This window comes from Pseudophryne corroboree, chromosome 11 (assembly GCF_028390025.1).
Source record: "Pseudophryne corroboree isolate aPseCor3 chromosome 11, aPseCor3.hap2, whole genome shotgun sequence".
NCBI lineage: Eukaryota > Metazoa > Chordata > Amphibia > Anura > Myobatrachidae > Pseudophryne > Pseudophryne corroboree.
The window spans coordinates 63,411,750-63,434,390 of NC_086454.1; the positions used below are offsets into that span (position 1 = coordinate 63,411,750).

General features: G+C 34.5%; 25 non-coding genes across 25 annotated transcripts; all 25 read left to right on the top strand.

Moving 5' to 3' along the window:
* The first annotated feature begins 958 nt into the window (after positions 1 to 958).
* Positions 959 to 1,040, top strand: TRNAS-GCU (transfer RNA serine (anticodon GCU)). Its single transcript has one exon. It is a non-coding gene; the product is annotated as a tRNA-Ser (tRNA).
* A 766-nt stretch (positions 1,041 to 1,806) lies between these two features.
* TRNAS-GCU (transfer RNA serine (anticodon GCU)) lies at positions 1,807 to 1,888 on the top strand. The gene has a single exon. It is a non-coding gene; the product is annotated as a tRNA-Ser (tRNA).
* A 759-nt stretch (positions 1,889 to 2,647) lies between these two features.
* Positions 2,648 to 2,729, top strand: TRNAS-GCU (transfer RNA serine (anticodon GCU)). The gene has a single exon. It is a non-coding gene; the product is annotated as a tRNA-Ser (tRNA).
* A 753-nt stretch (positions 2,730 to 3,482) lies between these two features.
* TRNAS-GCU (transfer RNA serine (anticodon GCU)) lies at positions 3,483 to 3,564 on the top strand. The gene has a single exon. It is a non-coding gene; the product is annotated as a tRNA-Ser (tRNA).
* A 759-nt stretch (positions 3,565 to 4,323) lies between these two features.
* On the top strand, positions 4,324 to 4,405 carry TRNAS-GCU (transfer RNA serine (anticodon GCU)). Its single transcript has one exon. It is a non-coding gene; the product is annotated as a tRNA-Ser (tRNA).
* A 753-nt stretch (positions 4,406 to 5,158) lies between these two features.
* TRNAS-GCU (transfer RNA serine (anticodon GCU)) lies at positions 5,159 to 5,240 on the top strand. The gene has a single exon. It is a non-coding gene; the product is annotated as a tRNA-Ser (tRNA).
* A 745-nt stretch (positions 5,241 to 5,985) lies between these two features.
* On the top strand, positions 5,986 to 6,067 carry TRNAS-GCU (transfer RNA serine (anticodon GCU)). The gene has a single exon. It is a non-coding gene; the product is annotated as a tRNA-Ser (tRNA).
* Positions 6,068 to 6,820: 753 nt separating this feature from the next.
* Positions 6,821 to 6,902, top strand: TRNAS-GCU (transfer RNA serine (anticodon GCU)). Its single transcript has one exon. It is a non-coding gene; the product is annotated as a tRNA-Ser (tRNA).
* Positions 6,903 to 7,661: 759 nt separating this feature from the next.
* TRNAS-GCU (transfer RNA serine (anticodon GCU)) lies at positions 7,662 to 7,743 on the top strand. Its single transcript has one exon. It is a non-coding gene; the product is annotated as a tRNA-Ser (tRNA).
* Positions 7,744 to 8,496: 753 nt separating this feature from the next.
* TRNAS-GCU (transfer RNA serine (anticodon GCU)) lies at positions 8,497 to 8,578 on the top strand. Its single transcript has one exon. It is a non-coding gene; the product is annotated as a tRNA-Ser (tRNA).
* A 759-nt stretch (positions 8,579 to 9,337) lies between these two features.
* On the top strand, positions 9,338 to 9,419 carry TRNAS-GCU (transfer RNA serine (anticodon GCU)). The gene has a single exon. It is a non-coding gene; the product is annotated as a tRNA-Ser (tRNA).
* A 753-nt stretch (positions 9,420 to 10,172) lies between these two features.
* On the top strand, positions 10,173 to 10,254 carry TRNAS-GCU (transfer RNA serine (anticodon GCU)). Its single transcript has one exon. It is a non-coding gene; the product is annotated as a tRNA-Ser (tRNA).
* A 744-nt stretch (positions 10,255 to 10,998) lies between these two features.
* TRNAS-GCU (transfer RNA serine (anticodon GCU)) lies at positions 10,999 to 11,080 on the top strand. Its single transcript has one exon. It is a non-coding gene; the product is annotated as a tRNA-Ser (tRNA).
* Positions 11,081 to 12,681: 1,601 nt separating this feature from the next.
* On the top strand, positions 12,682 to 12,763 carry TRNAS-GCU (transfer RNA serine (anticodon GCU)). Its single transcript has one exon. It is a non-coding gene; the product is annotated as a tRNA-Ser (tRNA).
* A 978-nt stretch (positions 12,764 to 13,741) lies between these two features.
* TRNAS-GCU (transfer RNA serine (anticodon GCU)) lies at positions 13,742 to 13,823 on the top strand. Its single transcript has one exon. It is a non-coding gene; the product is annotated as a tRNA-Ser (tRNA).
* Positions 13,824 to 14,582: 759 nt separating this feature from the next.
* On the top strand, positions 14,583 to 14,664 carry TRNAS-GCU (transfer RNA serine (anticodon GCU)). The gene has a single exon. It is a non-coding gene; the product is annotated as a tRNA-Ser (tRNA).
* A 753-nt stretch (positions 14,665 to 15,417) lies between these two features.
* Positions 15,418 to 15,499, top strand: TRNAS-GCU (transfer RNA serine (anticodon GCU)). The gene has a single exon. It is a non-coding gene; the product is annotated as a tRNA-Ser (tRNA).
* A 759-nt stretch (positions 15,500 to 16,258) lies between these two features.
* Positions 16,259 to 16,340, top strand: TRNAS-GCU (transfer RNA serine (anticodon GCU)). Its single transcript has one exon. It is a non-coding gene; the product is annotated as a tRNA-Ser (tRNA).
* Positions 16,341 to 17,085: 745 nt separating this feature from the next.
* TRNAS-GCU (transfer RNA serine (anticodon GCU)) lies at positions 17,086 to 17,167 on the top strand. The gene has a single exon. It is a non-coding gene; the product is annotated as a tRNA-Ser (tRNA).
* A 758-nt stretch (positions 17,168 to 17,925) lies between these two features.
* TRNAS-GCU (transfer RNA serine (anticodon GCU)) lies at positions 17,926 to 18,007 on the top strand. The gene has a single exon. It is a non-coding gene; the product is annotated as a tRNA-Ser (tRNA).
* Positions 18,008 to 18,781: 774 nt separating this feature from the next.
* Positions 18,782 to 18,863, top strand: TRNAS-GCU (transfer RNA serine (anticodon GCU)). The gene has a single exon. It is a non-coding gene; the product is annotated as a tRNA-Ser (tRNA).
* Positions 18,864 to 19,629: 766 nt separating this feature from the next.
* TRNAS-GCU (transfer RNA serine (anticodon GCU)) lies at positions 19,630 to 19,711 on the top strand. Its single transcript has one exon. It is a non-coding gene; the product is annotated as a tRNA-Ser (tRNA).
* Positions 19,712 to 20,470: 759 nt separating this feature from the next.
* TRNAS-GCU (transfer RNA serine (anticodon GCU)) lies at positions 20,471 to 20,552 on the top strand. The gene has a single exon. It is a non-coding gene; the product is annotated as a tRNA-Ser (tRNA).
* Positions 20,553 to 21,305: 753 nt separating this feature from the next.
* On the top strand, positions 21,306 to 21,387 carry TRNAS-GCU (transfer RNA serine (anticodon GCU)). The gene has a single exon. It is a non-coding gene; the product is annotated as a tRNA-Ser (tRNA).
* A 759-nt stretch (positions 21,388 to 22,146) lies between these two features.
* Positions 22,147 to 22,228, top strand: TRNAS-GCU (transfer RNA serine (anticodon GCU)). The gene has a single exon. It is a non-coding gene; the product is annotated as a tRNA-Ser (tRNA).
* The last annotated feature ends 413 nt before the right edge of the window (positions 22,229 to 22,641 follow it).

Below are 22,641 nucleotides of genomic sequence, written 5' to 3' on the forward strand. Positions count from 1 at the left end.
CGACTTGCTATCAAGCTCGTGATTGTGAAAATGACACAATCTACAAGAACATAAAGAATTGACTTTGAAGTATAACAAGTGGTGTTGGAAAGTTTGCCAGATTGCATACCAGTGAGACGAGGTGGCCAAGTGGTTAAGACGATGGACTCTGCACGCATGGGTTCAAATCCCATCCTCGTCGTCACAGTGCTCTTTAGGTAGAAGAGGCTTTTTTACAAATACTGCTTCATAATCCAGCAAGTGAAGCTGACACAAAAAATGGCCTAAATAAACAAGTCAAATCAAGAAGTCTACTTTAAGATGGTAAACATGAGCAAGTGTCTTGATATTTGAACATGCAATGTCAATACTACTATCTAGAATTTATTTTGCAAATGCTTTATTTCCCCATGATAGTGGATTAGCTCACAAGTATAGGTTAAAATAATTTATGTTTAGATAATTAAAGTCTATGACATTTCTTGGGCTTTGTTAAACTGATATGGGGTGCAGTTAAAAAAATTTACAGCAGAGAAAAGCCCTTAATATTAGTTAAACCTTATTCCTGCATAATTTTCTTGTTTACATTACAGTGACAGCAATCTCGAAATGGTGATATTTGTAATATTTGCAGAGATTTCAAATTACTGTAACTCATGAAACATAGTCTGTCACTTCATTAAAGACAAGCATAGAACACATTTAGTGAAAATTAATACATTACTTTTACAGAGAAGGTCATGTTATTGGCCAGAAGTATTAAAAATCATTTTTGTTTGTGAGGTGGATGATGGTGGATTTGTTCACAAGTATCGGTTAAAATTAAATAAATGTTCCTAAAGCCAAGGATATTTGAAAGTCAACTTGCTATGAAGCTCGTGATTGTGAAAATGACACAATCTAAAAGAAACATAAAGAATTGACTTTGAAGTGGTGTTGGAAAGTTTGCCAGATTGCATGCCAGATTGCATACTAGTGAGACGAGGTGGCCGTGTGGTTAAGGCGATGGACTGCTAATCCATTGTGCTCTGCACGCGTGGGTTCAAATCCCATCCTCGTCGTCACGATGCTCTTTAGGTAGAAGAGGCATTTTTACAAATACTGCTTCATAAACCAGCAAGTGAGGCTGACACAAAAATGGCCTAAATAAACAAGTCAAATCAAGAAGTCTACTTTAAGATGGTAAACATGAGCAAGTGTCTTGATATTTGAACATGCAATGTCAATACTACTATCTAGAATTTATTTTGCAAATGCTTTATTTCCCCATGATGGTGGATTAGCTCACAAGTATAGGTTAAAATGATTTATGTTTAGATAATTAAAGTCTATGACATTTCTTGGGCTTTGTTAAACTGATATGGGATGCAGTTAATTTTTTTTACAGCAGAGCCCTTAATATAGGTTAAACCTTATTCCTGCATAATTTTCTTGTTTACATTACAGTGACAGCAACTCTAAATGGTGATGTTTGTAATATTTGAAGAGATTTCAAATTACTGTAACTCATGAAAAATAGTCTGTCACTTCATTAAAGACAAGCATAGAACATATTTAGTGAAAATTAATACATTACTTTTACAGAGAAGGTCATGTTATTGGCCAGAAGTATTAAAAATCATTTTTGTTTGTGAGGTGGGTGATGGTGGATTTGTTCACAAGTTTCGGTTAAAATTAAATAAATGTTCCTAAAGCCAAGGATGGTTGAAAGTCGACTTGCTATCAAGCTCGTGATTGTGAAAATGACACAATCTACAAGAACATAAAGAATTGACTTTGAAGTATAACAAGTGGTATTGGAAAGTTTGCCTGATAGCATACCAGTGAGACGAGGTGGCCGAGTGGTTAAGGCGATGGACTGCTAATCCATTGTGCTCTGCACGCATGGGTTCAAATCCCATCCTCGTCGTTAGAATGCTTTTTAGGTAGAAGAGGCATTTTTACAAATACTGCTACAAAAGCTGACAAACAAATGGCCAAAATAAACAAGTCAAATCAAGAAGTCTACTTTAAGATGGTAAACATGAGCAAGTGTCTTGATATTTGAACATGCAATGTAAATACTACTATCGAGAATTTATTTTGCAAATGCTTTATTTCCCCATGATGGTGGATTAGCTCAGTAGTATAGGTTAAAATAATTTATGTTTAGATAATTAAAGTCTAAGTCATTTCTTGGGCTTTGTTAAACTGATATGGGGTGCAGTTAAAAATTTTTACAGCAGAGAAAAGCCCTTAATATAGGTTAAAACTTATTCCTGCATCATTTTCTTGTTTACATTACAGTGACAGCAAACTCTAAATGGTGATGTTTGTAATATTTGCAGAGATTTCAAATTACTGTAACTCATGTAACATAGTCTGTCACTTCATTAAAGACAAGCATAGAACACATTTAGTGAAAATGATTACATTACTTTTACAGAGAAGGTCATGTTATTGGCCAGAAGAATTAAAAATCATTTTTGTTTGTGAGGTGGATGATGGTGGATTTGTTCACAAGTATCAGTAAAAATTAAATAAATGTTCCTAAAGCCAAGGATGGTTGAAAGTCGACTTGCTATCAAGCTCGTGATTGTGAAAATGACACAATCTACAAGAACATAAAGAATTGACTTTGAAGTATAACAAGTGGTGTTGGAAAGTTTGCCTGATTGCATACCAGTGAGACGAGGTGGCCAAGTGGTTAAGGCGATGGACTGCTAATCCATTGTGCTCTGCACGCATGGGTTCAAATCCCATCCTCATCGTCACAATGCTTTTTAGGTAGAAGAGGCATTTTTACAAATACTGCTACAAAAGCTGACACACAAATGGCCAAAATAAACAAGTCAAATCAAGAAGTCTACTTTAAGATGGTAAACATGAGCAAGTGTCTTGATATTTGAACATGCAATGTCAATACTACTATCTAGAATTTATTTTGCAAATGCTTTATTTCCCCATGATGGTGGATTAGCTCACAAGTATAGGTTAAAATGATTTATGTTTAGATAATTAAAGTCTATGACATTTCTTGGGCTTTGTTAAACTGATATGGGATGCAGTTAATTTTTTTTACAGCAGAGCCCTTAATATAGGTTAAACCTTATTCCTGCATAATTTTCTTGTTTACATTACAGTGACAGCAACTCTAAATGGTGATGTTTGTAATATTTGAAGAGATTTGAAATTACTGTAACTCATGTAGCATAGTCTGTCACTTCATTAAAGACAAGCATAGAACATATTTAGTGAAAATTAATACATTACTTTTACAGAGAAGGTCATGTTATTGGCCAGAAGTATTAAAAATCATTTTTGTTTGTGAGGTGGGTGATGGTGGATTTGTTCACAAGTTTCGGTTAAAATTAAATAAATGTTCCTAAAGCCAAGGATGGTTGAAAGTCGACTTGCTATCAAGCTCGTGATTGTGAAAATGACACAATCTACAAGAACATAAAGAATTGACTTTGAAGTATAACAAGTGGTATTGGAAAGTTTGCCTGATAGCATACCAGTGAGACGAGGTGGCCGAGTGGTTAAGGCGATGGACTGCTAATCCATTGTGCTCTGCACGCATGGGTTCAAATCCCATCCTCGTCGTTAGAATGCTTTTTAGGTAGAAGAGGCATTTTTACAAATACTGCTACAAAAGCTGACAAACAAATGGCCAAAATAAACAAGTCAAATCAAGAAGTCTACTTTAAGATGGTAAACATGAGCAAGTGTCTTGATATTTGAACATGCAATGTAAATACTACTATCGAGAATTTATTTTGCAAATGCTTTATTTCCCCATGATGGTGGATTAGCTCAGTAGTATAGGTTAAAATAATTTATGTTTAGATAATTAAAGTCTAAGTCATTTCTTGGGCTTTGTTAAACTGATATGGGGTGCAGTTAAAATTTTTTACAGCAGAGAAAAGCCCTTAATATAGGTTAAAACTTATTCCTGCATCATTTTCTTGTTTACATTACAGTGACAGCAAACTCTAAATGGTGATGTTTGTAATATTTGCAGAGATTTCAAATTACTGTAACTCATGTAACATAGTCTGTCACTTCATTAAAGACAAGCATAGAACACATTTAGTGAAAATTATTACATTACTTTTACAGAGAAGGTCATGTTATTGGCCAGAAGAATTAAAAATCATTTTTGTTTGTGAGGTGGATGATGGTGGATTTGTTCACAAGTATCAGTAAAAATTAAATAAATGTTCCTAAAGCCAAGGATGGTTGAAAGTCGACTTGCTATCAAGCTCGTGATTGTGAAAATGACACAATCTACAAGAACATATAGAATTGACTTTGAAGTATAACAAGTGGTGTTGGAAAGTTTGCCTGATTGCATACCAGTGAGACGAGGTGGCCAAGTGGTTAAGGCGATGGACTGCTAATCCATTGTGCTCTGCACGCATGGGTTCAAATCCCATCCTCATCGTCACAATGCTTTTTAGGTAGAAGAGGCATTTTTACAAATACTGCTACAAAAGCTGACACACAAATGGCCAAAATAAACAAGTCAAATCAAGAAGTCTACTTTAAGATGGTAAACATGAGCAAGTGTCTTGATATTTGAACATGCAATGTCAATACTACTATCTAGAATTTATTTTGCAAATGCTTTATTTCCCCATGATGGTGGATTAGCTCACAAGTATAGGTTAAAATGATTTATGTTTAGATAATTAAAGTCTATGACATTTCTTGGGCTTTGTTAAACTGATATGGGATGCAGTTAATTTTTTTTACAGCAGAGCCCTTAATATAGGTTAAACCTTATTCCTGCATAATTTTCTTGTTTACATTACAGTGACAGCAACTCTAAATGGTGATGTTTGTAATATTTGAAGAGATTTGAAATTACTGTAACTCATGTAGCATAGTCTGTCACTTCATTAAAGACAAGCATAGAACATATTTAGTGAAAATTAATACATTACTTTTACAGAGAAGGTCATGTTATTGGCCAGAAGTATTAAAAATCATTTTTGTTTGTGAGGTGGGTGATGGTGGATTTGTTCACAAGTTTCGGTTAAAATTAAATAAATGTTCCTAAAGCCAAGGATGGTTGAAAGTCGACTTGCTATCAAGCTCGTGATTGTGAAAATGACACAATCTACAAGAACATAAAGAATTGACTTTGAAGTATAACAAGTGGTATTGGAAAGTTTGCCTGATAGCATACCAGTGAGAAGAGGTGGCCGAGTGGTTAAGGCGATGGACTGCTAATCCATTGTGCTCTGCATGCATGGGTTCAAATCCCATCCTCGTCGTTAGAATGCTTTTTAGGTAGAAGAGGCATTTTTACAAATACTGCTACAAAAGCTGACAAACAAATGGCCAAAATAAACAAGTCAAATCAAGAAGTCTACTTTAAGATGGTAAACATGAGCAAGTGTCTTGATATTTGAACATGCAATGTAAATACTACTATCGAGAATTTATTTTGCAAATGCTTTATTTCCCCATGATGGTGGATTAGCTCAGTAGTATAGGTTAAAATAATTTATGTTTAGATAATTAAAGTCTATGACATTTCTTGGGCTTTGTTAAACTGATATGGGATGCAGTTAAAATTTTTTTATAGCAGAGCCCTTAATATAGGTTAAACCTTATTCCTGCATAATTTTCTTGTTTACATTACAGTGACAGCAAACTCTAAATGGTGATGTTTGTAATATTTGCAGAGATTTGAAATTACTGTAACTCATGTAGCATAGTCTGTCACTTCATAAAAGACAAGCATAGAACACATTTAGTGAAAAGTAATACATTACTTTTACAGAGAAGGTCATGTTATTGGCCAGAAGTATTAAAAATCATTTTTGTTTGTGAGGTGGATTTGTTCACAAGTATCGGTTAAAATTAAATAAATGTTCCTAAAGCCAAGGATGGTTGAAAGTCGACTTACTATCAAGCTCGTGATTGTGAAAATGACACAATCTACAAGAACATAAAGAATTGACTTTGAAGTATAACAAGTGGTGTTGGAAAGTTTGCCTGATTGCATACCAGTGAGACGAGGTGGCCAAGTGGTTAAGGCGATGGACTGCTAATCCATTGTGCTCTGCACGCATGGGTTCAAATCCCATCCTCATCGTCACAATGCTTTTTAGGTAGAAGAGGCATTTTTACAAATACTGCTACAAAAGCTGACACACAAATGGCCAAAATAAACAAGTCAAATCAAGAAGTCTACTTTAAGATGGTAAACATGAGCAAGTGTCTTGATATTTGAACATGCAATGTCAATACTACTATCTAGAATTTATTTTGCAAATGCTTTATTTCCCCATGATGGTGGATTAGCTCACAAGTATAGGTTAAAATGATTTATGTTTAGATAATTAAAGTCTATGACATTTCTTGGGCTTTGTTAAACTGATATGGGATGCAGTTAATTTTTTTTACAGCAGAGCCCTTAATATAGGTTAAGCCTTATTCCTGCATAATTTTCTTGTTTACATTACAGTGACAGCAACTCTAAATGGTGATGTTTGTAATATTTGAAGAGATTTGAAATTACTGTAACTCATGTAGCATAGTCTGTCACTTCATTAAAGACAAGCATAGAACATATTTAGTGAAAATTAATACATTACTTTTACAGAGAAGGTCATGTTATTGGCCAGAAGTATTAAAAATCATTTTTGTTTGTGAGGTGGGTGATGGTGGATTTGTTCACAAGTTTCGGTTAAAATTAAATAAATGTTCCTAAAGCCAAGGATGGTTGAAAGTCGACTTGCTATCAAGCTCGTGATTGTGAAAATGACACAATCTACAAGAACATAAAGAATTGACTTTGAAGTATAACAAGTGGTATTGGAAAGTTTGCCTGATAGCATACCAGTGAGACGAGGTGGCCGAGTGGTTAAGGCGATGGACTGCTAATCCATTGTGCTCTGCACGCATGGGTTCAAATCCCATCCTCGTCGTTAGAATGCTTTTTAGGTAGAAGAGGCATTTTTACAAATACTGCTACAAAAGCTGACAAACAAATGGCCAAAATAAACAAGTCAAATCAAGAAGTCTACTTTAAGATGGTAAACATGAGCAAGTGTCTTGATATTTGAACATGCAATGTAAATACTACTATCGAGAATTTATTTTGCAAATGCTTTATTTCCCCATGATGGTGGATTAGCTCAGTAGTATAGGTTAAAATAATTTATGTTTAGATAATTAAAGTCTAAGTCATTTCTTGGGCTTTGTTAAACTGATATGGGGTGCAGTTAAAAATTTTTACAGCAGAGAAAAGCCCTTAATATAGGTTAAAACTTATTCCTGCATCATTTTCTTGTTTACATTACAGTGACAGCAAACTCTAAATGGTGATGTTTGTAATATTTGCAGAGATTTCAAATTACTGTAACTCATGTAACATAGTCTGTCACTTCATTAAAGACAAGCATAGAACACATTTAGTGAAAATTATTACATTACTTTTACAGAGAAGGTCATGTTATTGGCCAGAAGAATTAAAAATCATTTTTGTTTGTGAGGTGGATGATGGTGGATTTGTTCACAAGTATCAGTAAAAATTAAATAAATGTTCCTAAAGCCAAGGATGGTTGAAAGTCGACTTGCTATCAAGCTCGTGATTGTGAAAATGACACAATCTACAAGAACATATAGAATTGACTTTGAAGTATAACAAGTGGTGTTGGAAAGTTTGCCTGATTGCATACCAGTGAGACGAGGTGGCCAAGTGGTTAAGGTGATGGACTGCTAATCCATTGTGCTCTGCACGCATGGGTTCAAATCCCATCCTCATCGTCACAATGCTTTTTAGGTAGAAGAGGCATTTTTACAAATACTACTACAAAAGCTGACACACAAATGGCCAAAATAAACAAGTCAAATCAAGAAGTCTACTTTAAGATGGTAAACATGAGCAAGTGTCTTGATATTTGAACATGCAATGTCAATACTACTATCTAGAATTTATTTTGCAAATGCTTTATTTCCCCATGATGGTGGATTAGCTCACAAGTATAGGTTAAAATGATTTATGTTTAGATAATTAAAGTCTATGACATTTCTTGGGCTTTGTTAAACTGATATGGGATGCAGTTAATTTTTTTTACAGCAGAGCCCTTAATATAGGTTAAACCTTATTCCTGCATAATTTTCTTGTTTACATTACAGTGACAGCAACTCTAAATGGTGATGTTTGTAATATTTGAAGAGATTTGAAATTACTGTAACTCATGTAGCATAGTCTGTCACTTCATTAAAGACAAGCATAGAACATATTTAGTGAAAATTAATACATTACTTTTACAGAGAAGGTCATGTTATTGGCCAGAAGTATTAAAAATCATTTTTGTTTGTGAGGTGGGTGATGGTGGATTTGTTCACAAGTTTCGGTTAAAATTAAATAAATGTTCCTAAAGCCAAGGATGGTTGAAAGTCGACTTGCTATCAAGCTCGTGATTGTGAAAATGACACAATCTACAAGAACATAAAGAATTGACTTTGAAGTATAACAAGTGGTATTGGAAAGTTTGCCTGATAGCATACCAGTGAGACGAGGTGGCCGAGTGGTTAAGGCGATGGACTGCTAATCCATTGTGCTCTGCATGCATGGGTTCAAATCCCATCCTCGTCGTTAGAATGCTTTTTAGGTAGAAGAGGCATTTTTACAAATACTGCTACAAAAGCTGACAAACAAATGGCCAAAATAAACAAGTCAAATCAAGAAGTCTACTTTAAGATGGTAAACATGAGCAAGTGTCTTGATATTTGAACATGCAATGTAAATACTACTATCGAGAATTTATTTTGCAAATGCTTTATTTCCCCATGATGGTGGATTAGCTCAGTAGTATAGGTTAAAATAATTTATGTTTAGATAATTAAAGTCTAAGTCATTTCTTGGGCTTTGTTAAACTGATATGGGGTGCAGTTAAAAATTTTTACAGCAGAGAAAAGCCCTTAATATAGGTTAAAACTTATTCCTGCATCATTTTCTTGTTTACATTACAGTGACAGCAAACTCTAAATGGTGATGTTTGTAATATTTGCAGAGATTTCAAATTACTGTAACTCATGTAACATAGTCTGTCACTTCATTAAAGACAAGCATAGAACACATTTAGTGAAAATTATTACATTACTTTTACAGAGAAGGTCATGTTATTGGCCAGAAGAATTAAAAATCATTTTTGTTTGTGAGGTGGATGATGGTGGATTTGTTCACAAGTATCAGTAAAAATTAAATAAATGTTCCTAAAGCCAAGGATGGTTGAAAGTCGACTTGCTATCAAGCTCGTGATTGTGAAAATGACACAATCTACAAGAACATATAGAATTGACTTTGAAGTATAACAAGTGGTGTTGGAAAGTTTGCCTGATTGCATACCAGTGAGACGAGGTGGCCAAGTGGTTAAGGCGATGGACTGCTAATCCATTGTGCTCTGCACGCATGGGTTCAAATCCCATCCTCATCATCACAATGCTTTTTAGGTAGAAGAGGCATTTTTACAAATACTGCTACAAAAGCTGACACACAAATGGCCAAAATAAACAAGTCAAATCAAGAAGTCTACTTTAAGATGGTAAACATGAGCAAGTGTCTTGATATTTGAACATGCAATGTCAATACTACTATCTAGAATTTATTTTGCAAATGCTTTATTTCCCCATGATGGTGGATTAGCTCACAAGTATAGGTTAAAATGATTTATGTTTAGATAATTAAAGTCTATGACATTTCTTGGGCTTTGTTAAACTGATATGGGATGCAGTTAATTTTTTTTACAGCAGAGCCCTTAATATAGGTTAAACCTTATTCCTGCATAATTTTCTTGTTTACATTACAGTGACAGCAACTCTAAATGGTGATGTTTGTAATATTTGAAGAGATTTGAAATTACTGTAACTCATGTAGCATAGTCTGTCACTTCATTAAAGACAAGCATAGAACATATTTAGTGAAAATTAATACATTACTTTTACAGAGAAGGTCATGTTATTGGCCAGAAGTATTAAAAATCATTTTTGTTTGTGAGGTGGGTGATGGTGGATTTGTTCACAAGTTTCGGTTAAAATTAAATAAATGTTCCTAAAGCCAAGGATGGTTGAAAGTCGACTTGCTATCAAGCTCGTGATTGTGAAAATGACACAATCTACAAGAACATAAAGAATTGACTTTGAAGTATAACAAGTGGTGTTGGAAAGTTTGCCTGATTGCATACCAGTGAGACGAGGTGGCCGAGTGGTTAAGGCGATGGACTGCTAATCCATTGTGCTCTGCACGCATGGGTTCAAATCCCATCCTCGTCGTTAGAATGCTTTTTAGGTAGAAGAGGCATTTTTACAAATACTGCTACAAAAGCTGACAAACAAATGGCCAAAATAAACAAGTCAAATCAAGAAGTCTACTTTAAGATGGTAAACATGAGCAAGTGTCTTGATATTTGAACATGCAATGTCAATACTACTATCTAGAATTTATTTTGCAAATGCTTTATCCCCCATGATGGTGGATTAGCTCACAAGTATAGGTTAAAATGATTTATGTTTAGATAATTAAAGTCTATGACATTTCTTGGGCTTTGTTAAACTGATATGGGATGCAGTTAAATTTTTTTTACAGCAGAGCCCTTAATATAGGTTAAACCTTATTCCTGCATAATTTTCTTGTTTACATTACAGTGACAGCAAACTCTAAATGGTGATGTTTGTAATATTTGCAGAGATTTGAAATTACTGTAACTCATGTAGCATAGTCTGTCACTTCATAAAAGACAAGCATAGAACACATTTAGTGAAAAGTAATACATTACTTTTACAGAGAAGGTCATGTTATTGGCCAGAAGTATTAAAAATCATTTTTGTTTGTGAGGTGGATTTGTTCACAAGTATCGGTTAAAATTAAATAAATGTTCCTAAAGCCAAGGATGGTTGAAAGTCGACTTACTATCAAGCTCGTGATTGTGAAAATGACACAATCTACAAGAACATATAGAATTGACTTTGAAGTATAACAAGTGGTGTTGGAAAGTTTGCCAGATTGCATACCAGTGAGACGAGGTGGCCGAGTGGTTAAGGCGATGGACTGCTAATCCATTGTGCTCTGCACGCATGGGTTTAAATCCCATCCTCGTCGTCACAATGCTCTTTAGGTAGAAGAGGCATTTTTACAAATACTGCTTCATAAACCAGCAAGTGAAGCTGACACAAAAATGGCCTAAATCAAGAAGTCTTCTTTAAGATGGTAAACATGAGCAAGTGTCTTGATATTTGAACATGCAATGTCAATACTACTATCTAGAATTTATTTTGCAAATGCTTTATCCCCCATGATGGTGGATTAGCTCACAAGTATAGGTTAAAATGATTTATGTTTAGATAATTAAAGTCTATGACATTTCTTGGGCTTTGTTAAACTGATATGGGGTGCAGTTAAAAAAATTTACAGCAGAGAAAAGCCCTTAATATAGGTTAAACCTTATTCCTGCATAATTTTCTTGTTTACATTACAGTGACAGCAAACTCGAAATGGTGATGTTTGTAATATTTGCAGAGATTTCAAATTACTGTAACTCATGAAACATAGTCTGTCACTTCATTAAAGACAAGCATAGAACACATTTAGTGAAAATTAATACATTACTTTTACAGAGAAGGTCATGTTATTGGCCAGAAGTATTAAAAAACATTTTTGTTTGTGATGTGGATGATGGTGGATTTGTTCACAAGTATCGGTTAAAATTAAATAAATGTTCCTAAAGCCAAGGATGGTTGAAAGTCGACTTGCTATCAAGCTCGTGATTGTGAAAATGACACAATCTACAAGAACATAAAGAATTGACTTTGAAGTATAACAAGTGGTGTTGGAAAGTTTGCCAGATTGCATACCAGTGAGACGAGGTGGCCAAGTGGTTAAGACGATGGACTCTGCACGCATGGGTTCAAATCCCATCCTCGTCGTCACAGTGCTCTTTAGGTAGAAGAGGCTTTTTTACAAATACTGCTTCATAATCCAGCAAGTGAAGCTGACACAAAAAATGGCCTAAATAAACAAGTCAAATCAAGAAGTCTACTTTAAGATGGTAAACATGAGCAAGTGTCTTGATATTTGAACATGCAATGTCAATACTACTATCTAGAATTTATTTTGCAAATGCTTTATTTCCCCATGATAGTGGATTAGCTCACAAGTATAGGTTAAAATAATTTATGTTTAGATAATTAAAGTCTATGACATTTCTTGGGCTTTGTTAAACTGATATGGGGTGCAGTTAAAAAAATTTACAGCAGAGAAAAGCCCTTAATATTAGTTAAACCTTATTCCTGCATAATTTTCTTGTTTACATTACAGTGACAGCAATCTCGAAATGGTGATATTTGTAATATTTGCAGAGATTTCAAATTACTGTAACTCATGAAACATAGTCTGTCACTTCATTAAAGACAAGCATAGAACACATTTAGTGAAAATTAATACATTACTTTTACAGAGAAGGTCATGTTATTGGCCAGAAGTATTAAAAATCATTTTTGTTTGTGAGGTGGATGATGGTGGATTTGTTCACAAGTATCGGTTAAAATTAAATAAATGTTCCTAAAGCCAAGGATATTTGAAAGTCAACTTGCTATGAAGCTCGTGATTGTGAAAATGACACAATCTAAAAGAAACATAAAGAATTGACTTTGAAGTGGTGTTGGAAAGTTTGCCAGATTGCATGCCAGATTGCATACTAGTGAGACGAGGTGGCCGTGTGGTTAAGGCGATGGACTGCTAATCCATTGTGCTCTGCACGCGTGGGTTCAAATCCCATCCTCGTCGTCACGATGCTCTTTAGGTAGAAGAGGCATTTTTACAAATACTGCTTCATAAACCAGCAAGTGAGGCTGACACAAAAATGGCCTAAATAAACAAGTCAAATCAAGAAGTCTACTTTAAGATGGTAAACATGAGCAAGTGTCTTGATATTTGAACATGCAATGTCAATACTACTATCTAGAATTTATTTTGCAAATGCTTTATTTCCCCATGATGGTGGATTAGCTCACAAGTATAGGTTAAAATGATTTATGTTTAGATCAGGGGTTCTCAAACTCGGTCCTCAGGACCCCACACAGTGCATGTTTTGCAGGTAACCCAGTAGGTGCACAGGTGTATTAATTACTCACTGACACTTTTTAAAGGGTCCACAGGTGGAGCTAATTATTTAACTTGTGATTTTGTGAGGAGACCTGCAAAACATGCACTGTGTGGGGTCCTGAGGACCGAGTTTGAGAACCTGTGGTTTAGATAATTAAAGTCTATGACATTTCTTGGGCTTTGTTAAACTGATATGGGATGCAGTTAATTTTTTTTACAGCAGAGCCCTTAATATAGGTTAAACCTTATTCCTGCATAATTTTCTTGTTTACATTACAGTGACAGCAACTCTAAATGGTGATGTTTGTAATATTTGAAGAGATTTCAAATTACTGTAACTCATGAAAAATAGTCTGTCACTTCATTAAAGACAAGCATAGAACATATTTAGTGAAAATTAATACATTACTTTTACAGAGAAGGTCATGTTATTGGCCAGAAGTATTAAAAATCATTTTTGTTTGTGAGGTGGGTGATGGTGGATTTGTTCACAAGTTTCGGTTAAAATTAAATAAATGTTCCTAAAGCCAAGGATGGTTGAAAGTCGACTTGCTATCAAGCTCGTGATTGTGAAAATGACACAATCTACAAGAACATAAAGAATTGACTTTGAAGTATAACAAGTGGTATTGGAAAGTTTGCCTGATAGCATACCAGTGAGACGAGGTGGCCGAGTGGTTAAGGCGATGGACTGCTAATCCATTGTGCTCTGCACGCATGGGTTCAAATCCCATCCTCGTCGTTAGAATGCTTTTTAGGTAGAAGAGGCATTTTTACAAATACTGCTACAAAAGCTGACAAACAAATGGCCAAAATAAACAAGTCAAATCAAGAAGTCTACTTTAAGATGGTAAACATGAGCAAGTGTCTTGATATTTGAACATGCAATGTAAATACTACTATCGAGAATTTATTTTGCAAATGCTTTATTTCCCCATGATGGTGGATTAGCTCAGTAGTATAGGTTAAAATAATTTATGTTTAGATAATTAAAGTCTAAGTCATTTCTTGGGCTTTGTTAAACTGATATGGGGTGCAGTTAAAAATTTTTACAGCAGAGAAAAGCCCTTAATATAGGTTAAAACTTATTCCTGCATCATTTTCTTGTTTACATTACAGTGACAGCAAACTCTAAATGGTGATGTTTGTAATATTTGCAGAGATTTCAAATTACTGTAACTCATGTAACATAGTCTGTCACTTCATTAAAGACAAGCATAGAACACATTTAGTGAAAATGATTACATTACTTTTACAGAGAAGGTCATGTTATTGGCCAGAAGAATTAAAAATCATTTTTGTTTGTGAGGTGGATGATGGTGGATTTGTTCACAAGTATCAGTAAAAATTAAATAAATGTTCCTAAAGCCAAGGATGGTTGAAAGTCGACTTGCTATCAAGCTCGTGATTGTGAAAATGACACAATCTACAAGAACATAAAGAATTGACTTTGAAGTATAACAAGTGGTGTTGGAAAGTTTGCCTGATTGCATACCAGTGAGACGAGGTGGCCAAGTGGTTAAGGCGATGGACTGCTAATCCATTGTGCTCTGCACGCATGGGTTCAAATCCCATCCTCATCGTCACAATGCTTTTTAGGTAGAAGAGGCATTTTTACAAATACTGCTACAAAAGCTGACACACAAATGGCCAAAATAAACAAGTCAAATCAAGAAGTCTACTTTAAGATGGTAAACATGAGCAAGTGTCTTGATATTTGAACATGCAATGTCAATACTACTATCTAGAATTTATTTTGCAAATGCTTTATTTCCCCATGATGGTGGATTAGCTCACAAGTATAGGTTAAAATGATTTATGTTTAGATAATTAAAGTCTATGACATTTCTTGGGCTTTGTTAAACTGATATGGGATGCAGTTAATTTTTTTTACAGCAGAGCCCTTAATATAGGTTAAACCTTATTCCTGCATAATTTTCTTGTTTACATTACAGTGACAGCAACTCTAAATGGTGATGTTTGTAATATTTGAAGAGATTTGAAATTACTGTAACTCATGTAGCATAGTCTGTCACTTCATTAAAGACAAGCATAGAACATATTTAGTGAAAATTAATACATTACTTTTACAGAGAAGGTCATGTTATTGGCCAGAAGTATTAAAAATCATTTTTGTTTGTGAGGTGGGTGATGGTGGATTTGTTCACAAGTTTCGGTTAAAATTAAATAAATGTTCCTAAAGCCAAGGATGGTTGAAAGTCGACTTGCTATCAAGCTCGTGATTGTGAAAATGACACAATCTACAAGAACATAAAGAATTGACTTTGAAGTATAACAAGTGGTATTGGAAAGTTTGCCTGATAGCATACCAGTGAGACGAGGTGGCCGAGTGGTTAAGGCGATGGACTGCTAATCCATTGTGCTCTGCACGCATGGGTTCAAATCCCATCCTCGTCGTTAGAATGCTTTTTAGGTAGAAGAGGCATTTTTACAAATACTGCTACAAAAGCTGACAAACAAATGGCCAAAATAAACAAGTCAAATCAAGAAGTCTACTTTAAGATGGTAAACATGAGCAAGTGTCTTGATATTTGAACATGCAATGTAAATACTACTATCGAGAATTTATTTTGCAAATGCTTTATTTCCCCATGATGGTGGATTAGCTCAGTAGTATAGGTTAAAATAATTTATGTTTAGATAATTAAAGTCTAAGTCATTTCTTGGGCTTTGTTAAACTGATATGGGGTGCAGTTAAAATTTTTTACAGCAGAGAAAAGCCCTTAATATAGGTTAAAACTTATTCCTGCATCATTTTCTTGTTTACATTACAGTGACAGCAAACTCTAAATGGTGATGTTTGTAATATTTGCAGAGATTTCAAATTACTGTAACTCATGTAACATAGTCTGTCACTTCATTAAAGACAAGCATAGAACACATTTAGTGAAAATTATTACATTACTTTTACAGAGAAGGTCATGTTATTGGCCAGAAGAATTAAAAATCATTTTTGTTTGTGAGGTGGATGATGGTGGATTTGTTCACAAGTATCAGTAAAAATTAAATAAATGTTCCTAAAGCCAAGGATGGTTGAAAGTCGACTTGCTATCAAGCTCGTGATTGTGAAAATGACACAATCTACAAGAACATATAGAATTGACTTTGAAGTATAACAAGTGGTGTTGGAAAGTTTGCCTGATTGCATACCAGTGAGACGAGGTGGCCAAGTGGTTAAGGCGATGGACTGCTAATCCATTGTGCTCTGCACGCATGGGTTCAAATCCCATCCTCATCGTCACAATGCTTTTTAGGTAGAAGAGGCATTTTTACAAATACTGCTACAAAAGCTGACACACAAATGGCCAAAATAAACAAGTCAAATCAAGAAGTCTACTTTAAGATGGTAAACATGAGCAAGTGTCTTGATATTTGAACATGCAATGTAAATACTACTATCGAGAATTTATTTTGCAAATGCTTTATTTCCCCATGATGGTGGATTAGCTCAGTAGTATAGGTTAAAATAATTTATGTTTAGATAATTAAAGTCTATGACATTTCTTGGGCTTTGTTAAACTGATATGGGATGCAGTTAAAATTTTTTTATAGCAGAGCCCTTAATATAGGTTAAACCTTATTCCTGCATAATTTTCTTGTTTACATTACAGTGACAGCAAACTCTAAATGGTGATGTTTGTAATATTTGCAGAGATTTGAAATTACTGTAACTCATGTAGCATAGTCTGTCACTTCATAAAAGACAAGCATAGAACACATTTAGTGAAAAGTAATACATTACTTTTACAGAGAAGGTCATGTTATTGGCCAGAAGTATTAAAAATCATTTTTGTTTGTGAGGTGGATTTGTTCACAAGTATCGGTTAAAATTAAATAAATGTTCCTAAAGCCAAGGATGGTTGAAAGTCGACTTACTATCAAGCTCGTGATTGTGAAAATGACACAATCTACAAGAACATATAGAATTGACTTTGAAGTATAACAAGTGGTGTTGGAAAGTTTGCCAGATTGCATACAAGTGAGACGAGGTGGCCGAGTGGTTAAGGCGATGGACTGCTAATCCATTGTGCTCTGCACGCATGGGTTTAAATCCCATCCTCGTCGTCACAATGCTCTTTAGGTAGAAGAGGCATTTTTACAAATACTGCTTCATAAACCAGCAAGTGAAGCTGACACAAAAATGGCCTAAATCAAGAAGTCTTCTTTAAGATGGTAAACATGAGCAAGTGTCTTGATATTTGAACATGCAATGTCAATACTACTATCTAGAATTTATTTTGCAAATGCTTTATCCCCCATGATGGTGGATTAGCTCACAAGTATAGGTTAAAATGATTTATGTTTAGATAATTAAAGTCTATGACATTTCTTGGGCTTTGTTAAACTGATATGGGGTGCAGTTAAAAAAATTTACAGCAGAGAAAAGCCCTTAATATAGGTTAAACCTTATTCCTGCATAATTTTCTTGTTTACATTACAGTGACAGCAAACTCGAAATGGTGATGTTTGTAATATTTGCAGAGATTTCAAATTACTGTAACTCATGAAACATAGTCTGTCACTTCATTAAAGACAAGCATAGAACACATTTAGTGAAAATTAATACATTACTTTTACAGAGAAGGTCATGTTATTGGCCAGAAGTATTAAAAAACATTTTTGTTTGTGATGTGGATGATGGTGGATTTGTTCACAAGTATCGGTTAAAATTAAATAAATGTTCCTAAAGCCAAGGATGGTTGAAAGTCGACTTGCTATCAAGCTCGTGATTGTGAAAATGACACAATCTACAAGAACATAAAGAATTGACTTTGAAGTATAACAAGTGGTGTTGGAAAGTTTGCCAGATTGCATACCAGTGAGACGAGGTGGCCAAGTGGTTAAGACGATGGACTGCTAATCCATTGTGCTCTGCACGCATGGGTTCAAATCCTATCCTCGTCGTCACAGTGCTCTTTAGGTAGAAGAGGCTTTTTTACAAATACTGCTTCATAATCCAGCAAGTGAAGCTGACACAAAAAATGGCCTAAATAAACAAGTCAAATCAAGAAGTCTACTTTAAGATGGTAAACATGAGCAAGTGTCTTGATATTTGAACATGCAATGTCAATACTACTATCTAGAATTTATTTTGCAAATGCTTTATTTCCCCATGATAGTGGATTAGCTCACAAGTATAGGTTAAAATAATTTATGTTTAGATAATTAAAGTCTATGACATTTCTTGGGCTTTGTTAAACTGATATGGGGTGCAGTTAAAAAAATTTACAGCAGAGAAAAGCCCTTAATATTAGTTAAACCTTATTCCTGCATAATTTTCTTGTTTACATTACAGTGACAGCAATCTCGAAATGGTGATATTTGTAATATTTGCAGAGATTTCAAATTACTGTAACTCATGAAACATAGTCTGTCACTTCATTAAAGACAAGCATAGAACACATTTAGTGAAAATTAATACATTACTTTTACAGAGAAGGTCATGTTATTGGCCAGAAGTATTAAAAATCATTTTTGTTTGTGAGGTGGATGATGGTGGATTTGTTCACAAGTATCGGTTAAAATTAAATAAATGTTCCTAAAGCCAAGGATATTTGAAAGTCAACTTGCTATGAAGCTCGTGATTGTGAAAATGACACAATCTAAAAGAAACATAAAGAATTGACTTTGAAGTATAACAAGTGGTGTTGGAAAGTTTGCCAGATTGCATACCAGTGAGACGAGGTGGCCGTGTGGTTAAGGCGATGGACTGCTAATCCATTGTGCTCTGCACGCGTGGGTTCAAATCCCATCCTCGTCGTCACGATGCTCTTTAGGTAGAAGAGGCATTTTTACAAATACTGCTTCATAAACCAGCAAGTGAGGCTGACACAAAAATGGCCTAAATAAACAAGTCAAATCAAGAAGTCTACTTTAAGATGGTAAACATGAGCAAGTGTCTTGATATTTGAACATGCAATGTCAATACTACTATCTAGAATTTATTTTGCAAATGCTTTATTTCCCCATGATGGTGGATTAGCTCACAAGTATAGGTTAAAATGATTTATGTTTAGATAATTAAAGTCTATGACATTTCTTGGGCTTTGTTAAACTGATATGGGATGCAGTTAATTTTTTTTACAGCAGAGCCCTTAATATAGGTTAAACCTTATTCCTGCATAATTTTCTTGTTTACATTACAGTGACAGCAACTCTAAATGGTGATGTTTGTAATATTTGAAGAGATTTCAAATTACTGTAACTCATGAAAAATAGTCTGTCACTTCATTAAAGACAAGCATAGAACATATTTAGTGAAAATTAATACATTACTTTTACAGAGAAGGTCATGTTATTGGCCAGAAGTATTAAAAATCATTTTTGTTTGTGAGGTGGGTGATGGTGGATTTGTTCACAAGTTTCGGTTAAAATTAAATAAATGTTCCTAAAGCCAAGGATGGTTGAAAGTCGACTTGCTATCAAGCTCGTGATTGTGAAAATGACACAATCTACAAGAACATAAAGAATTGACTTTGAAGTATAACAAGTGGTATTGGAAAGTTTGCCTGGTAGCATACCAGTGAGACGAGGTGGCCGAGTGGTTAAGGCGATGGACTGCTAATCCATTGTGCTCTGCACGCATGGGTTCAAATCCCATCCTCGTCGTTAGAATGCTTTTTAGGTAGAAGAGGCATTTTTACAAATACTGCTACAAAAGCTGACAAACAAATGGCCAAAATAAACAAGTCAAATCAAGAAGTCTACTTTAAGATGGTAAACATGAGCAAGTGTCTTGATATTTGAACATGCAATGTAAATACTACTATCGAGAATTTATTTTGCAAATGCTTTATTTCCCCATGATGGTGGATTAGCTCAGTAGTATAGGTTAAAATAATTTATGTTTAGATAATTAAAGTCTAAGTCATTTCTTGGGCTTTGTTAAACTGATATGGGGTGCAGTTAAAAATTTTTACAGCAGAGAAAAGCCCTTAATATAGGTTAAAACTTATTCCTGCATCATTTTCTTGTTTACATTACAGTGACAGCAAACTCTAAATGGTGATGTTTGTAATATTTGCAGAGATTTCAAATTACTGTAACTCATGTAACATAGTCTGTCACTTCATTAAAGACAAGCATAGAACACATTTAGTGAAAATTATTACATTACTTTTACAGAGAAGGTCATGTTATTGGCCAGAAGAATTAAAAATCATTTTTGTTTGTGAGGTGGATGATGGTGGATTTGTTCACAAGTATCAGTAAAAATTAAATAAATGTTCCTAAAGCCAAGGATGGTTGAAAGTCGACTTGCTATCAAGCTCGTGATTGTGAAAATGACACAATCTACAAGAACATATAGAATTGACTTTGAAGTATAACAAGTGGTGTTGGAAAGTTTGCCTGATTGCATACCAGTGAGACGAGGTGGCCAAGTGGTTAAGGCGATGGACTGCTAATCCATTGTGCTCTGCACGCATGGGTTCAAATCCCATCCTCATCGTCACAATGCTTTTTAGGTAGAAGAGGCATTTTTACAAATACTGCTACAAAAGCTGACACACAAATGGCCAAAATAAACAAGTCAAATCAAGAAGTCTACTTTAAGATGGTAAACATGAGCAAGTGTCTTGATATTTGAACATGCAATGTCAATACTACTATCTAGAATTTATTTTGCAAATGCTTTATTTTCCCATGATGGTGGATTAGCTCACAAGTATAGGTTAAAATGATTTATGTTTAGATAATTAAAGTCTATGACATTTCTTGGGCTTTGTTAAACTGATATGGGATGCAGTTGATTTTTTTTACAGCAGAGCCCTTAATATAGGTTAAACCTTATTCCTGCATAATTTTCTTGTTTACATTACAGTGACAGCAACTCTAAATGGTGATGTTTGTAATATTTGAAGAGATTTGAAATTACTGTAACTCATGTAGCATAGTCTGTCACTTCATTAAAGACAAGCATAGAACATATTTAGTGAAAATTAATACATTACTTTTACAGAGAAGGTCATGTTATTGGCCAGAAGTATTAAAAATCATTTTTGTTTGTGAGGTGGGTGATGGTGGATTTGTTCACAAGTTTCGGTTAAAATTAAATTAATGTTCCTAAAGCCAAGGATGGTTGAAAGTCGACTTGCTATCAAGCTCGTGATTGTGAAAATGACACAATCTACAAGAACATAAAGAATTGACTTTGAAGTATAACAAGTGGTATTGGAAAGTTTGCCTGATAGCATACCAGTGAGACGAGGTGGCCGAGTGGTTAAGGCGATGGACTGCTAATCCATTGTGCTCTGCACGCATGGGTTCAAATCCCATCCTCGTCGTTAGAATGCTTTTTAGGTAGAAGAGGCATTTTTACAAATACTGCTACAAAAGCTGACAAACAAATGGCCAAAATAAACAAGTCAAATCAAGAAGTCTACTTTAAGATGGTAAACATGAGCAAGTGTCTTGATATTTGAACATGCAATGTAAATACTACTATCGAGAATTTATTTTGCAAATGCTTTATTTCCCCATGATGGTGGATTAGCTCAGTAGTATAGGTTAAAATAATTTATGTTTAGATAATTAAAGTCTAAGTCATTTCTTGGGCTTTGTTAAACTGATATGGGGTGCAGTTAAAAATTTTTACAGCAGAGAAAAGCCCTTAATATAGGTTAAAACTTATTCCTGCATCATTTTCTTGTTTACATTACAGTGACAGCAAACTCTAAATGGTGATGTTTGTAATATTTGCAGAGATTTCAAATTACTGTAACTCATGTAACATAGTCTGTCACTTCATTAAAGACAAGCATAGAACACATTTAGTGAAAATTATTACATTACTTTTACAGAGAAGGTCATGTTATTGGCCAGAAGAATTAAAAATCATTTTTGTTTGTGAGGTGGATGATGGTGGATTTGTTCACAAGTATCAGTAAAAATTAAATAAATGTTCCTAAAGCCAAGGATGGTTGAAAGTCGACTTGCTATCAAGCTCGTGATTGTGAAAATGACACAATCTACAAGAACATATAGAATTGACTTTGAAGTATAACAAGTGGTGTTGGAAAGTTTGCCTGATTGCATACCAGTGAGACGAGGTGGCCAAGTGGTTAAGGCGATGGACTGCTAATCCATTGTGCTCTGCACGCATGGGTTCAAATCCCATCCTCATCGTCACAATGCTTTTTAGATAGAAGAGGCATTTTTACAAATACTGCTACAAAAGCTGACACACAAATGGCCAAAATAAACAAGTCAAATCAAGAAGTCTACTTTAAGATGGTAAACATGAGCAAGTGTCTTGATATTTGAACATGCAATGTCAATACTACTATCTAGAATTTATTTTGCAAATGCTTTATTTTCCCATGATGGTGGATTAGCTCACAAGTATAGGTTAAAATGATTTATGTTTAGATAATTAAAGTCTATGACATTTCTTGGGCTTTGTTAAACTGATATGGGATGCAGTTAATTTTTTTTACAGCAGAGCCCTTAATATAGGTTAAACCTTATTCCTGCATAATTTTCTTGTTTACATTACAGTGACAGCAACTCTAAATGGTGATGTTTGTAATATTTGAAGA